Below are 15,705 nucleotides of genomic sequence, written 5' to 3'. Positions count from 1 at the left end.
GGGGGGTAACTTTTGGTGAACTTTGAAAGAGCTTTAGGTTTAAAAATGGAACTCTTACAAAAAGCTCTACGGCACAAGTGAAGCCTAAGTTTTGAGCCTTACGCCTTTGCTGAATTCTAATTTACTAGGTCTCGAACTAAAAGAAATACTTTATTGAAAAATATCCAATATGGTTGAAAATCCTCCTCAAATTAATAGAATTATATTTTCAAAAGGTAGAGTTAAAGAAAAGAAGACTCAAAACAAAATGAACATAAGAAATATTTTTTTCCAAAGTCAAGCCGGATACAGGTACCTATTTTGCATTAGCAATACAATTTCACTATTCAGATAACTTATTATAACGGATATCATTCTTAAAACACCCTGAAACGGATTTTTTTTCCTCACTAGACAGTTTTTCCAAAATATATTTGATAACTTTCAGTCACTCCTGGCTGTTTAGTTCGCTCTTTACTAGTGTAGCTACTGCTGTAACCACGTTACAAGAGGGGTGTCAAATCACGAAAATATAATGTAAGCGTAACGTGTTTTCAAGATTAGGGAGTGACCAATTTTTTTATTTTAGGGTTTTTTAAAGTCAAAATAAAAAAATGATTTTATAAAAATATCAAAAAGCATTCTTTTTTAATTTAGGGGGGGGGCAATTATATACCTGCCACCCCCAATAGATGTGCCTGTATTATGATATTCTGAGCCTTAGAAAAAGACAAGGAGCGGAGAAAGTAGCTTGGAATTTTAGGCTCTGAATATATTCCTGGAAATTTCTTTCTCCTAACTCAGCTGCTTTCCAAAATAACAACAAGCCCATCATGTAGAGTTTACCTTTTTTCTCTTTTTTGTTTATTATTTATTTTTAACTAATGTACATAAATCTCCTTGCCATGAAACAAAGAATGGCATGCACGATTTGAAAATAAGGAAAACCAGCGCAAGTCAAACATTAATTTAAACCGAATGAAACACTTCCTGTTTAAAGCTTAAAAGTTACAAATCATTTCGAAAACTCTTGTCTAATCAAATTTCATCAACAAACGAGAATACAATTATTTTGGTAATTTTGTGAGGAATTAGTCAGAATAATGGTTTGAATGAAATGACGATTTTTTTTTTTTTTATTTTTTTTTTTTTATTTTTTTTTGTTTATCCGATTGTCAAGGAACTATTTTTATTTTAGATGGTGCACACTTAAGGAAACACTGTATGCATGGCATGGGGAAACACCGAATACGAATTTGGAGATGCTTGTTTTTAGAAGCCTACTTGTCCTCCTCATATCCTCCCTGTACTACCATTAATAGAGATTTATTTACCAAAATCTAAAAGGCAGACATTCTTTACTTGCTTATTCATGTAAATATAATGATTGTAAATATGTCAAATATTTTTTTTTTACAATTAGGCTAATTTGTGATTTCCATTGTTCGATATTAAGCAAACTCGAAAATATGGTGCAGAAAGGGACATTTCTCAGGTTACAAATAATTTAGTTTTAAGTGGTATGTCTAATGAACTTTTATATAGGCTGTGATTAAAACAAATAAAAATGGTTCACTTCCACTCCCCCCTCCTTCTGCATCTCAGAAACCTTACAACGTAATTCTTGTCTTTTATATTTGATACTAGAATAAAATAAAATTCATTTTAATTGGAATACGAGTTTGACACTTTGAGTATACATGGCATCTGCACTGTTTAACAATACTTACATTATTACATGTATTTACTTATTAATACCAAATTCGGCAAACTTTACCAGGTTTTTTCGCACTAAATGTTACAATATTAAAAACAAGACCGAAATATATTTTATAACAACACACACTATACAAGAGCAACAGATGTAGCAAAAATTTTGCTCCAAACGAGTCACAATAAGACCTTGTATGGAACTTCGTGTAGCCTTAGGACTTTTGAAAGAAGTGTTACATTTTATCCATCTTATTTGTTATTTCATTATAGCCCAAGAAAGTGGATGGAATTATCGTTTTAGTATAGCTTAATGTTTTTTACACCGAAAGAGTACCTAAGACTATCTATATCTAGCCATCCCTAGGGTACCTATCCCTTTAGGGTACCTAGAACTATCCCTAGACAATTCCTCTTGTGAACATCTAGAATATCCTTTTGAGACTTTCTAAGTGTTCATTTTTCGCGGCCGATTGTGAAGTAAAACTGTGAAGTAGATGACTGTGTGAAGTAAAACTTCACATGGCCATATTGATACTGTGAAGTTATGGAGATCCACCCCCAAAAACAATTTTGGCCGAGAAAAACTCCTGCCAACACATGTTCAACTTCTTTCAAAAACGGCTGAAACTTCAAAAGACCACACTAACTTTTGGATATAAAAGTTTGGAATAAGATATTTTATGATTACTCCCCTTCCTAGAAAGGTACGGTAATTCAGTTTTGCAGTAAACCTGTAATAAACCAGCTCGTAAAACTTATTTTGCAATATTTTTGTTTCTTTTTTATAGCTCGGGCTGTATTTATGATGGAATTGATGGCTGTCAGTATATTTCTATCCGTGCAAATATAAAGAAACACGAAGAGGAAAACCATAAGTAGATGAAATCCCAGAGTGAACAGAGGGAGAGGGGATCATCCTTTTGCAATATAAAAAGTATAAATTATATATAATATACAAATTACAATATAATATGATGTAATATGTGATTATACATAATATATTATATATCTTTATTATAATTAATAAATAATTAATAAATAATATATAATAAATTATATATTTCTTATAATTGATTAAGATATAAATTATAAACATATAATTAATATTTAATATAGAATTAATATATTATATATAACTATATATAATAATATTGAATAATTATATTATCTATATATATAAAAATAAGTTGTCTGTGGATCTGTGGATCTGTGGATCTGTGGATCAGGTGACGTCAACTAAAAAAAAACTTAAAAAAAAGGAAAAAACTGAAAAATAGAAGAGAAAAAGAAAACTAATAAAATTAAGAATAAAAATAAAAAAAATAAAAAAGATAAAAACTAAAAAAAAAGTAAAAAGAAAAAACGAAAAAAAACTAAAAAAGCTAAAAAAAGGTAAAAACCAATAAAAAACTAAAAAGAAAAAAGGAAAAAAACTAAAAAAAATTTTCATCTAAAAAACTAAAAAAAACTAAAAAAGGTAAAAACTAAAAGAACTAAAAAAGAAAAAAAAACTAAAAAAAGGAAAAAAACTGAAAAATAAAGGAGAAAAAGAAAACTAAAAAAATATAAATAAAAATAAAAAAACTAAAAAGATAAAAACTTCAAAAAAAACTAAAAGAAAAAAACTGAAAAACCTAAAAAAAGGTCAAAACCAATAAAAAAGAACTAAAAGGGGAACACTGGGACACAAATGACGACCGGGATACTGGGAATATAAATGACGACCGGGACACAGGGAATGTTCAATTAGCAATCACCATCAACAAAGCTCAAGGGCAATCATTAGAATCATGAGGTATAGATCTGAATATGGATTGTTTTTCCCATGGACAATTATATGTTGCATGTTCAAGAGTCGGTAAACCTGACAATCTAAATAAATGACGACACTCAAAGAGAAAGCGACCGGGACAAAAGGAATGTTCGATTAGCAATCAACAAAGCACCGGGACACAGGGAGTATAAATGACGACGACCGGGACACAGGGACATAACTACAAAGGGGACGCCGGGGTGCACAGGGGGATATATAAATGACGATGGCGACTCAGGGAATGGTCGATTAGCAATCACCATCAACAAAGCTCAATGGCAATCATTAGAATCATGAGGTATAGATCTGAATACGGATTGTTTTCCCATGGACCATTATATGTTGCATGTTCAAGAGTCGGTAAACCTGACAATCTATTTATATGCACAGACAATGGGACAGCAAAGAATGTTGTATATTCGCAAGTTTTACGTAGTTAAAAACATATATATATATATATATATATATATATATATATATATATATATATATATATATATATATATATATATATATATATATATATATATATCTATCTATATTCACAGGTGGGACATAGGGACACAACTACAATGGCGCGTAACTAATATGGCGCGTAACGACTTACGCGCGCGGGGGGGCTTGGGGGGGCGCGAAGCGCCCCCACCAACTAGGTGTTGGGGTGGCGCGAAGTGCCACCCCAACAGCTAGTATATAATATAATATATCAAATTATATATAGTACAATGTAATAATAAAAAAAATAAAAGATGTAATAATATGTAATAATATATACAAAAAAAATATTAAAAAAATGTATAAAAAAACTGTCGAACGTTCCAACAGCTTTTGAAATTATTTAAAGGTATGGTAAGATTTATTCACAATAAAACGAGCATACAATGAATATACGGTAATAAGCCCCAAAACGGATCAATTGCCTGTAATAAAGGGGTAGACATGCAAATCATGTAAGCAATAATTTGGAGAGAAAACAAATAAATAGATTAAACAGACTCCTATGAATCATAGGCAGTGCAATAGCCCTTTTTTCACAAAGGGATAGTGCCCTTTTTAGTAGTCAAAAATAATTAGAGGACAGTAACCCCCCCCCTCCCATGCCCATCAATTCCAAACCACATCTAATCAAAATTTTTAGATTGCCATTTTGTTCAGCCTAGATGAGATGTCTGAAAATTATGTCTTTGAGAATGACAACTCCCTTCCCCTCAGAGCCCACAGCACAAGGGTTGTAAGTTATGCCCCCAGGGCACATGAGGTTTTTTGTGAAAAAGGGTAGTCGTAAAAACTCCAGAATGGGCTCATTTAATTGAAAATCAGACGTTCTAGTGCCCTTTTTATGAGTCAAAATGATCGGAGGGCAACCATCCCCTCACGTCCTATTTTCACAGGTGCATCTGATTTAAATTTTGGAAAAGCCATTTGTTAAAAAATAGTCTAAAGGTCGTACAATAAGGTCTTTGGGGTGGACAGAATCCCCCAGAGTCGGGGGAGGGGGTAAAGATTACATGTTATGCCCCATTGGTAGATAAAGTTTTTATGGATGGGATGGTCGTGTGAACTTTAGAAGACGCTCATTTGATTGACAATGTATGGTTCTAGTTCTCTTTTAAGAAAATAAAAAAAAACTAATTTTTTTAGCTGAAAGTAAGGAGCGACATTAAAACTTAAAACGAACAGAAATTACTCCGTATATGAAATGGGTTGTCCCCTCCGCAATCCCTCGCTCTTTACGCTAAAGCTTTTAATTGTTATAAAAAGTAGAATTGTGGCAAAGAGTCAAACTTTAGCGCAAAGAGCGAGGGGTTTCGGAGGGGACAACCCATTTCATATACGGAGTAATTTCTGTTCGCTTTAAGTTTTAATGTCGCTCCAAAAAAAAACAAAAACAAAAAAAAACAAATAAACACGCACCCGTGATTTGTCTTCTGGTAAAAAATACAAAATTCCACATTTGTGTAGATAGGAGCTTGAAACTTCTACAGTAGGGTTCTCTAATACGCTGAATCTGATGGTGTCATTTTCGTTAAGATTCTACGACTTTTAGGGGGTGTTTTCACCTATTTTCTTAAATAATGCAAATTTTCTCAGGCTCGTAACTTTTGATGGGTAAGACTAAACTTGATGAAACTTATATATTTAAAATCAGAATTAAAATGTGATCCTTTTGATGTAGCTATTGATATCAAAATTCCATTTTTTAGAGTCTTGGTTACTATTGAGCCGGGTCGCTCCTTACTACAGTTCGTTACTACGAACTGTTTGATTCAAACAGGGAGAGGAACTAGCCCCCCCCCCGGACATACTCTTCTCCGAAAATGCATTCAATTGCAATTGTGAGATAGCCATTTTGTTACCAATAGTCCAAAAATCATACAACAATGTCTTTAGGGTAGACAAAATCCCCCAAGTCCATGGACAATGGCTGTGCCCCGAGTTTAACTAAAGTGTTGAAATAAATCCAAGCACGTTATGTGCATAAAGATTGTCAAAGGGTTGTAACACAGGAATAACTGAGTATACTAATTCGGAATATTTAGGAAATAATAAGGGATACGATCGAAAAGGCAATATTTGCACGCTACCAATACTACTACAACTAAAACCATTACTACTACCAGACTACTCCATTTACAGCATTGAGAGGAAATTTGAACCAAATCAAAAGACGCTATAGGTATGCAAATTGTCAAAATAGCGTATTTCAAGCATTAGTTTGGGTATTAAGTTGGAATTTCCAGAGAACCGCAAATGCAATAGGCACCGCAATAGGCACCGCAAATGCGCTGCATAAATAAAGGGCACAATGTATTATTTATATTTTTTTTGTGTTCTTTTTTTCAGATCCCGGCACTTTATATGAAAGGAGTTGTCTCGGAAACTTCGAAAAGGGCTCATTCGATTGGAAGTTGAAGGGAACAGTGCCCTTTTTCATAGTCAAAAATCAGCAATCAACCCCCTCCAACGCCTATCATTTCTCCAAACTACCTCCAGTCAAAACTTGGAGATATCCATGTTGTTCAGCGTAGTTGAAAGGTCCAGAAATTAGGCCTTTGAGGATGACAACCTCCTCCGCCACAGCCCTCAAGGTCAGAGTTTTAAGTTACACCCTGGGTAGGTAGGTAGGTAGGTAAGTTTTATTTTATCCACAATATAAACATAAATAAAAATGACAACACCAATAAATTATTGCAGCAAAAAGAAAGTCCTAAGGACTTGTGCTGCACTTTCATATTATGATTTACATCTTATAAATAAATATCTAAACATAACATCTCATGATTAACCACCTAGCCTATCTTATATATAAAAAACAACAACACATACACATGAACAAAATGCAACAAAATAATCATATTAAATATCATTTACCGGTATTCAGCCCCACCCCACATCATTAAACTGCAAAAAAAAGACATCAAAAACCTCCTGCCCTTCAAAATCTATTACTTAAATAAAATGTTTTCAATTTATTTTTAAACCCATATAAAGTGACAGACTCCCCGATGCCAGCCGGCAAACTATTCCAAACAGAAGGCCCCAGATTACGAACCACATAAGATGATCGAACTGTTTTTCTTTGTTCATGGCTTAAAAGTTGTGAATTTCTTGTATCATAATTATGGTACTCCTGATTCATGGAAAAATAATCATGAAAATACTCAGGGCATATATGTTTCATGCTCTGGAACACAAAAATTGATGCCTGGTAGTCACGAATCTGACCAACATTTAAAACATTACACCGGGAAAAGCTAGCAGTAGTTTTGGATTCAACCTGCTCTTTTATGTCCGCAATCAATCGAATGCTTTTATTTTGCAAAATCTGGATCCTTTTGTAATTAGAGAAGAAATTGCTAGCCCAATGAACACAACCATAATCTATATAACGATGAATAAGGGGAAAATAGATGATTTTTAAAATCTTGAACGGAAAAGTTTTTTTTACACGTCTCAAAATTCCTAGACCCCTAGCCATTTCAGCACCATAACACTACCATGCTTTTTCCAACTAATATTATTATCTAAATAAAACCCGAAATACCTAATTTCAAAAACTTGTTTAATGGGTAAATGTCCAAAAAAAAAATGCTATTATTATCATTAAGTAACCTACCTGTTCTACTAAATATAATGTAATTTGTTTTAGATGCGTTAACTGCTAGGGAACTACCTACTGTAAAACTGCGCAAACGTTCAAGTGCTAAATTAGCCTTATGTGCAACCTGCACCAAACAACTACCAATTACTGTTATCGCAGAGACATAAGGCTTTTCCCGGGACATATAAGGCTTCATAGGCAGCGCAATGGCGCTGCCTAAGTAAAGAGCGATGTGGGCACAATGTATTATCTATTTTTTTCTTTTGTTTGTTTGTGTTAGACCAGGGCACATAATATGGAAGGAGTTGTCATATAAATTTAGAAAAGAGCACCATCGATTGTCGAAAGTGATTGGAAGGCAACTAACCCCTTTCCCACCCCCACCATTTCCCCAAACACATCCAATGAAATTTTTAAGATACCAATTTTGTTTTTCGTAGTTAAAAGGTCCAGAAATTATGTCTTTGAGGATTTCAACCCCCCCCCCCCCTCCACGCAGCCCAAAGGACCAGGGTTACAAGTTATGCCCTGAGAGAATATGAGGTTTATATAGAAAGGGTGATCTTGTAAACTTCGGAGGGGGCTTATTTAATTGGTACTCATAAATTCTAGTGCCTTTTTAATATTCAAGTGATCGGAGGGTGGATACCTCCCCCCTAACCTCGCATTTTCTAGAAATTCATCTGATAGAAATTTTGGGATGGTCTTTTGTTGTCAAAAATCATACGACAATATCCTTTGGGTAGACATAGTCCCCCAAAGCTCATGGACAGGGATTATAAGTTATGCCCCAGGGAATTTAATGTTTTTATTGAACGGTTGGTCGTACAAACTTTGATTAAGATGGGGCTGAATTACAAAATTTGGATTCTATTATGACAAGAAACTGTTTTTTTTTTTATGTTAACATTTGTATTATTACCAACTGTTACTGTGTGAGAGAACCCTGACTAAATCGGTTTCAGTTTATGCCTACTAACCCTTGACGTTGCTAAAACAAGCAAAATTATTAAGTATCGAAGTAACTACAGATAGTAATTGTGAAATAAAGGTGACTCGAGAAACTTTGTCAATAAGTAAGATCCACATAGCAGTGGAATAAGTAAATTTGCACAAATTTCAGCCCATATTCCTACAAGTTATCCACCACTGACACATATTTCAATATTTAATTTCTATTTTGACAACCGAATTTATGTAATTAATTTGCTAATTAATATTCTCGACACGCCAACAGTTTCTGCAGATAGAACCTGCAATAACTTGGTTTCCATTTGTTCTTACATATCCCAGCCATTGCTATGCAAACGTTTTTTCAACTGAAAGTAAAGAGCAGCATCAAAACTTAAACTGATAGAAATTATTACGTATATGAAAGGGGTTGACTCCTCCTTAACTGAAAATAAAGAGCAGCATCAAAACTTAAACTGATAGAAATTATTACTTATATGAAAGGGATTGCCTCCTCCTCAAGACTGCTATTTACGCTGAAGTTTTGACCTTTTGTCTCAATTCCTTAAGAAAGACTACTAAAACACAAAGGCTGTTTAACAAGAATAATAACCTTTTTTGAAAATTTCCAATCATCCAATAACTTGGTTTCCATTTGTTCATACATATCCTAGCTATTGCTATGATAAATTAAATTAGTATTTATAAAACAAAAGATAGGAGATGCAAAAAAAAAGAATTGTAACTCGGAAAATTATGTCTAAACTGCAGGGCTTTACTACCTTCCTAGTCAAGATGCGTCGTAAGTCCGATTTAACACAAATACCTAGAACAAGTTGGTTTCTGCTCACCATAATAGGGCTTTCATACTATGCCATATCCTTTCACAGTCGTCAATGAGTCGTCCACTTCGAAATAGGGGGGAAAACCCCCTAAAAGTCATACAATCTTAACGAAAATCACAACATCAGATTCAGCGTATCAGACAACCTTAATGTTGAAGTTTCAAGCTCCAATCTACAAAAATATGGAATTTCGCATTTTTTGCCAGAACACAGATCACGGATGCGTGTTTATTTTATTTTATTTTTTCTCAGGGATGATCGTAGCAACTCACTGGTCCTAAAATGTCGCAAGAGGGCTCATTCTTACGGAAATTAAAAGGTCTATTGCCCTTTTTCAAGTGACCAAAAAAATTGGAGGGCACCTAGGCTCCCTCCTTCGCTAGTTTTTTCCCAAAGTCACCGGATCAAAATTCCGAGATGGAAATTTTATTCACCATCGCTTGTTGGTACTCACAAGTATCATCGCTTGTTTCAAAGAGAACATCTTAACGTAATGCAACTTAATCAATCAAGTCTCTTTCACATTAAAGCGGTAATGCGATGTGATGCGCCTGAGGTCGTCTTGCATTTGCGTTGCTTAGAAGTCTTTCCGATCCACGTGGGAAGCATATGCTGTACATATTTTTTTCTGGTTTCTTCTGTGAAGTTCCCAATATATTAAATTTAATTTCATTCCATTGACTATACAATTTTTAGTTAAATTCATATCAACTTTCTATGATAAATTTCCGGTTTAATGATAGATCCAATTCTTCAACCAGTTGAACAAACATCCAATCCTACTTCAGTTGGCTGGTGGATAGAATGCATGCATATTTTGGGTGTTTCTCATAGCCCAGTGATGTAAAAAACCTGCAGGGCTAAGAGTAAATTGGAAATTGAAACACAAATTATTTTTTGGAACGATCTTACCGCTCATGCGTTTGCTGAACTCGATTTTGCAATGGCAAAATGTGACGCAGAGCTTCCATAGTTCAGTATGAGAGGCCAGTGCGAAAGAGGCTTTAGCATAGAAAATTACGAACATGGTGTGAAAGCCACTTAATTTTAGTTGGTGTGAAAGCCACTTAATAACATCAAAATTTAATTAAAATAAAGTAGAAGCAAAACTGAATTAGTTACAAAACTCGTGAAAACCCACGAGTATTTAACAAATTGCACCACAGGCACGCATTCCAACTCTGTAAAACCGCAAATACCAGCATTAGGTGTCTGTTCCTCACCTATTTAATTTATTAGCCGATAATTGCTGGTGACAAAGATTCGCTAGCCCTAATTATCAGCCGTAACCGCATTTTTGGAATTCGGTATTATTAGAAGGGGCTATTTATAAGCTGTTATGGATAAATGAATCAGCCAACTTGTAATGAATTATTGTTCGTACCATATTATTAGGGGTCGTAGAAAAGGCTACTAGCTTGATAGTAATTTTAAGATATAAAAAAAGGTAAAGGATACGACGTTAGACTTAACAGTCCTTACCGGCGGTGCTGATCTCCGTTTCTTGGCCCTTCAGCCAGGAAGTGCAATGGGGGGTTGGGGGCCAGCCATCCTGTGCTTTCGCACACCCTTCCTGTTTACCTTCCCCAGATTTTGCCAGGTACCCAATTAGAGCTGGGTCGACTCTGGCTAAGCTTACAGGGTCATACCACTGACCCCCGTCCAAGACCGAAGAATTGGGTACACTGGGATTTGAACCCGGGTCCTCTCAGACAAAGTATCCCGAATCCAGCGCACCAACCCACTCGGCCAGGACGGCTATTTTTAAGATAATGGATTTAATAAGAATTTTAAGATATGGAGAGTATTTTTTAGTTCAGAATATTTCAATTCCTCGATTGTCAGGTCTTCGATTTCCCAATCAACACTGTTTCCAAATATAGTGGTCGCTACCATTGGGCTGGCCTCCCATTGTAGGCTGGGCCTACAAATTAGGCCCAGCCTCCCTAATTTTGCCATATAATATTGTAAATATATGTATCCATTGTTTTTTGTTGCTGAAATCATCGCGTATCTCTTCGTTAATGGGCATTTGTCTTCTTTACTTAGTAACATAATTAAATGCAAACTTAAGTCTTTTCAACAGAAATTAAGGAGCAACATCAAAACTTAAAACAAACAGAAACTATTACGCATATGATAAGGGCTAACCCCTCCTCAATACCTCGCTCTTTACGCTAAAGTGTTTTTAGAACATCTAAAAAAGCTTATGATTCTAATTAAACGGCTCTGTGTTTCAGGATTTGTTCTTAAAGAATTGGGACAAAAAGTCAAACTTTCGCGTAAAAAGTGAGGTATTGAAGAGGGGCTAGCCCTCCTTAAATAGGTAATAATTTCTGTCCGTTTTAAGTTTTGATGTTGTTCCTTAAATTAAGCTGAAAAAAACTTTTTTTTTTATTTAATATCTGATCGTTTTAAATAATGCAGGGAAATCAGGCTCTTCCTCCATAAAAAATCCATTCTCCCCACATAAAATTCATCCACGGAAAGTTATTGCCACGTAAAATAACCCATCTCCCCCCACCAGGAAAATTCTTCCCAGACAATTCCAATCTAGCTGAAAATATCCACCGAAAAATTTCTGGCGGACGGATCAGGGTGAACAAACGGATCAATTTTGTATCGCACTTTGATTTTAAAAGATTGTCTTAAAATAAAGCAGGAAACTCCACCACGGAAAAGCTTTCCCGCAAATACTCCGTCTCCTAGTAGAGATTTACTCTCGCAGAAAAATCTCTCTCAGGATTTTGTTCTGTGGACCCCCCCCCCTCGGAGAATTTCTCCCGCGAAAAATCCCCCCTACTGAAAGATATGCTAGACATCTGCAACCTCGTAAAATTTTTCCCATGGCCAATTCCCCTTAACATCTCCACGTATAAAATTGAGTCGACAAAGAGAAAGTAAGACGAATAGAAAGGAATAGGAAAGCATACGAATTCTGGCAAATTCCTCTAGTGTATAATTTCCCCTGGAAAGTTCACCCCCCCCAGAAACTTCCTTCTCCATGGAAAATTCTTCCCATGGAAAATACCTCCTATTAGTATATTCATCACCCCTCTACCCGAAAAGTGTATGCATAATTACCAATAACAAATACTATACGTCCCAATAAATCCTAAATATCCCAATAAATACTAAACACTATACGAACCAATTGGAAAATTTTACAGCTTAAACAGCTTTCCCAGGGGGCTCAGGGGGTCTTTTTTATCTCCAAAGACATAATTATTGGGTCTTCCAACTGTTCTGAACAAAATGACTACCTTAAAACTTTGATCGGACGACTGTCAGGAGAAAATGGGGTGGAAGGGGGGCTAGTTGCCCTCCAATCTTTTTGGTCACTTAAAACGGGCACTAAACTTTTAATTACCATTCGAAGGAGCTAATACCCGATATTCTAGGACTATTGGCTTAACGCAGTCACCTTTAGGAAAAACATGGAAACAACATATAAATAAACAAATAAACACAAGTCCGTGGTCTTTCTTCTGGCAAAAAATACAAAATTCCACATTTTTGCAGATGAAAGCTTAAAACTTCTACAATAGGGCTCCCATATACGCTTAAACTGATGATGCGATTTTCACAAAGATCCTTTGACTTTTAAGGGGTCCCCCCCCTTTCTAAAATCAGGCAAACTTTGTCAGGCTTTTAGCTACTGACGGTAACACTAAACTTAATGAATCTTATGCATTTGAAATCAGCATAACAAGCCAATTTCTTTTACATATCTATTAATATCAAAATTTCTTGTTTTAGAGTTTCGGTTATTGTTGAGCGGATGCAAATTCGATCGGATGCATTTGGAGAAAAAGGACAGGGGGGCGGGCTAGCTACCTTCTGAGCCCTTTTGGCTCTGAAAACCCCTTTTGGCTCTGAAACACCCCTTCTACATAAAGTGCCATTGTGAAAAAAATACCACAAAACATTGAAGCCTTTTGGCCTTTACTTTGGGAAAAAGTGGGTGGGAGCTGCCTGTCCTTTGATCGTTTTCATTCTTAGAAAAAAACTAGAACTTTCAATTTCCAATCAAAATAGTGCTATCTAAAGTTAATACTACCATCCCTTATATAAAAGCCTTATATGATAACAGTATCAAATTTGGAACCATAGTTATTTGACATTTGAACTATTGCCTCCAAGCTCTGGGGGGTGAACCCGGAGGCATTTTTATTTGATCTTTGGACGATTTTGAACCAAATGGTTATATCAGAATTTCATTCAATTGCATTTGGGAAATCAAGGGTGTGGGATGGACTAGTTGCCCTCTAATGACTTTTGACTCTTGAAAAGACATTAGAGCTTCCTATTTCTAATCAAATGAGCCTCTTCCGAAGTCTATACGACCACCCTTTCTGCAAAAGCCTTATATGCCCGCAGGATGTAGCTTACAATACTTGCCCTCGTCTCTGAGGGGCTATGTCGACCCCACGGTTATTATTGTTATCTGTTCTTTGGATCATTTTGAACAGAGTAACTATGTCAAAATTTCAATCGAATGTACTTGGGAAAAGAGGGTGTGGGGGAGGGATAGCTACCCTCCGATCACTTTTGACTCTGAAAAAGGGCACTAAAACTTCCAATCTTCAATCAAATGAGCCTTCTACAAACCTCATACGACCTGGAATCTTGTATGCCCCGGGCTATAGCTTGCAACACTTGCCCTCGGGCTCTAGGGGATTGTTTTAACCCCGCAGTTATTGATATCTGATCTTTAGACTATTTTGGACTTATTGGATATTTAAAAAATGTGACAACCTAATATTTCAGAATTGTCCTGGGAGGGGGCTAGGCGGACAATTTTCTTTTCAAGGGTGAGGGTAACTGTAAAAAAAACGAAACGGCTTAAACGTTTACGCACAGCCGAAGAGTATATGATCCCAACAGAGGGAACAGGTGCTGTTGATTTACATACGCTCAGACCCTGTGGCCACAGCCGGAGTTAGATTTTTTCAGGGGGGAGCAAATAAAAACTTGCTGCCCCTTGCTGCACCATTAATCCTGTAAATATTACAATTTTTGCCCATAAAGATTACAGTTTTAGCTTTATTTGCACCACTGGGTGAGTTGCCCGGGGCGCTTTTGCCCCTTTTAGAACCGGCCCTGCCCGCAGCAGAGTAATCTTGAAAGCTTGGTGAAGATATCATCGAGGAAATGATTAAATTCATCTGGTAATATGGCAAAGATGGACTGGTCCTTTCTTAGCTGTTTGCTTCTTGAAAAAGGTTACCTTAAAGGAAAAGAAGATCTATATCTAATTAAAGGTCTAAAAAAAAAAAAAAAAAAAAACGCCTTTTGAGTAGCAATTTTATTCCTGTTGAAAGTTAGTTAATTTTTTTTTGTGTTTGGCTTTTAGCTTACTATTAAGGATTTCATTTAAACTATTTAACTTCATATCCTTGATCTTAGGCATTGATTGTTGTCAGGGCCATATAAAGGGCTATCGGGTTTGAACCAATCCCCCGAAGTTTTTTTTTTACTAGTAAAAACGTAACCAAAGTTTTTTTGTAACTCTCCCCCACCCCGGACAAATAATCTGGACGTACCCTTGATTGTTGCTCTATATTTTATTTTGTTTTTGTGCATGTTCAATCATCACTATTCGTTTCTACTGGAAACATGATCCCAAATTAATATTAAAAGCTTTCTGTTTTCTGTTCGTTCTCCTGGTTGACCAGGATTCTTGTTTAAGGCCAACAATTGTTGGCCACTTTGAACTGACACAATTTAAAATATGCTCTCTATTTGCAAAATTTTGAGAGACCAACACGAAGAAAGTGTCTTTCATGTGCTTAAAGTGTCTAAGTTCTGTGAATTTTTTTCAAGATTTTTAACTCCCAATACCGGTTATATGTATTTGACACATTCTCTATGTACAGTGGCCATCAACTATTTTACTATTAATCCTCTGTAGTATGTTAATATTTACTGGTCTTAGGATTGTGTTTCAAAATACTAAATTTGTACTTGGCAAACTGTGGTAAAAGACATTCAACATTAAATCTTAAGCGAGTAATGGTTGCTTGAAACATTTATGGCAGACATGAAAGAAAAGACGAGGGAACTAGGCCTGCTAAAGTTTCATTTTTGTGTATTTATTTGCGTGCTTTGTTATAGATTTCATATATTTCAATTCTTTTGGCAAAATATAGCCGCTACCCCTGATCAATGACCTTTGTATATTTTCTAAGGCACCTATGTGGGCTATAAGCTCCTCAGTTACCAACTCCCTTTCCCCATCCATACTACTTCCGGAAATCTCCTAATATCCCCATCTACTATCCCCATCTACTTCCGGAAAG

General features: G+C 35.6%; 1 long non-coding RNA gene across 6 annotated transcripts in view; it reads right to left on the bottom strand.

Moving 5' to 3' along the window:
• LOC136029892 (uncharacterized) overlaps nt 1-15,705 on the bottom strand; it is a 268,714-nt gene that overhangs the window by 118,432 nt on the left and 134,577 nt on the right. The window lies entirely within an intron of this gene.

Source organism: Artemia franciscana, chromosome 8 (genome assembly GCF_032884065.1).
Source record: "Artemia franciscana chromosome 8, ASM3288406v1, whole genome shotgun sequence".
In the NCBI taxonomy this organism is placed as follows: domain Eukaryota; kingdom Metazoa; phylum Arthropoda; class Branchiopoda; order Anostraca; family Artemiidae; genus Artemia; species Artemia franciscana.
The sequence above is the reverse complement of the archived record's forward strand: the minus strand, read 5'-3'. Positions and strand labels throughout refer to the sequence as shown.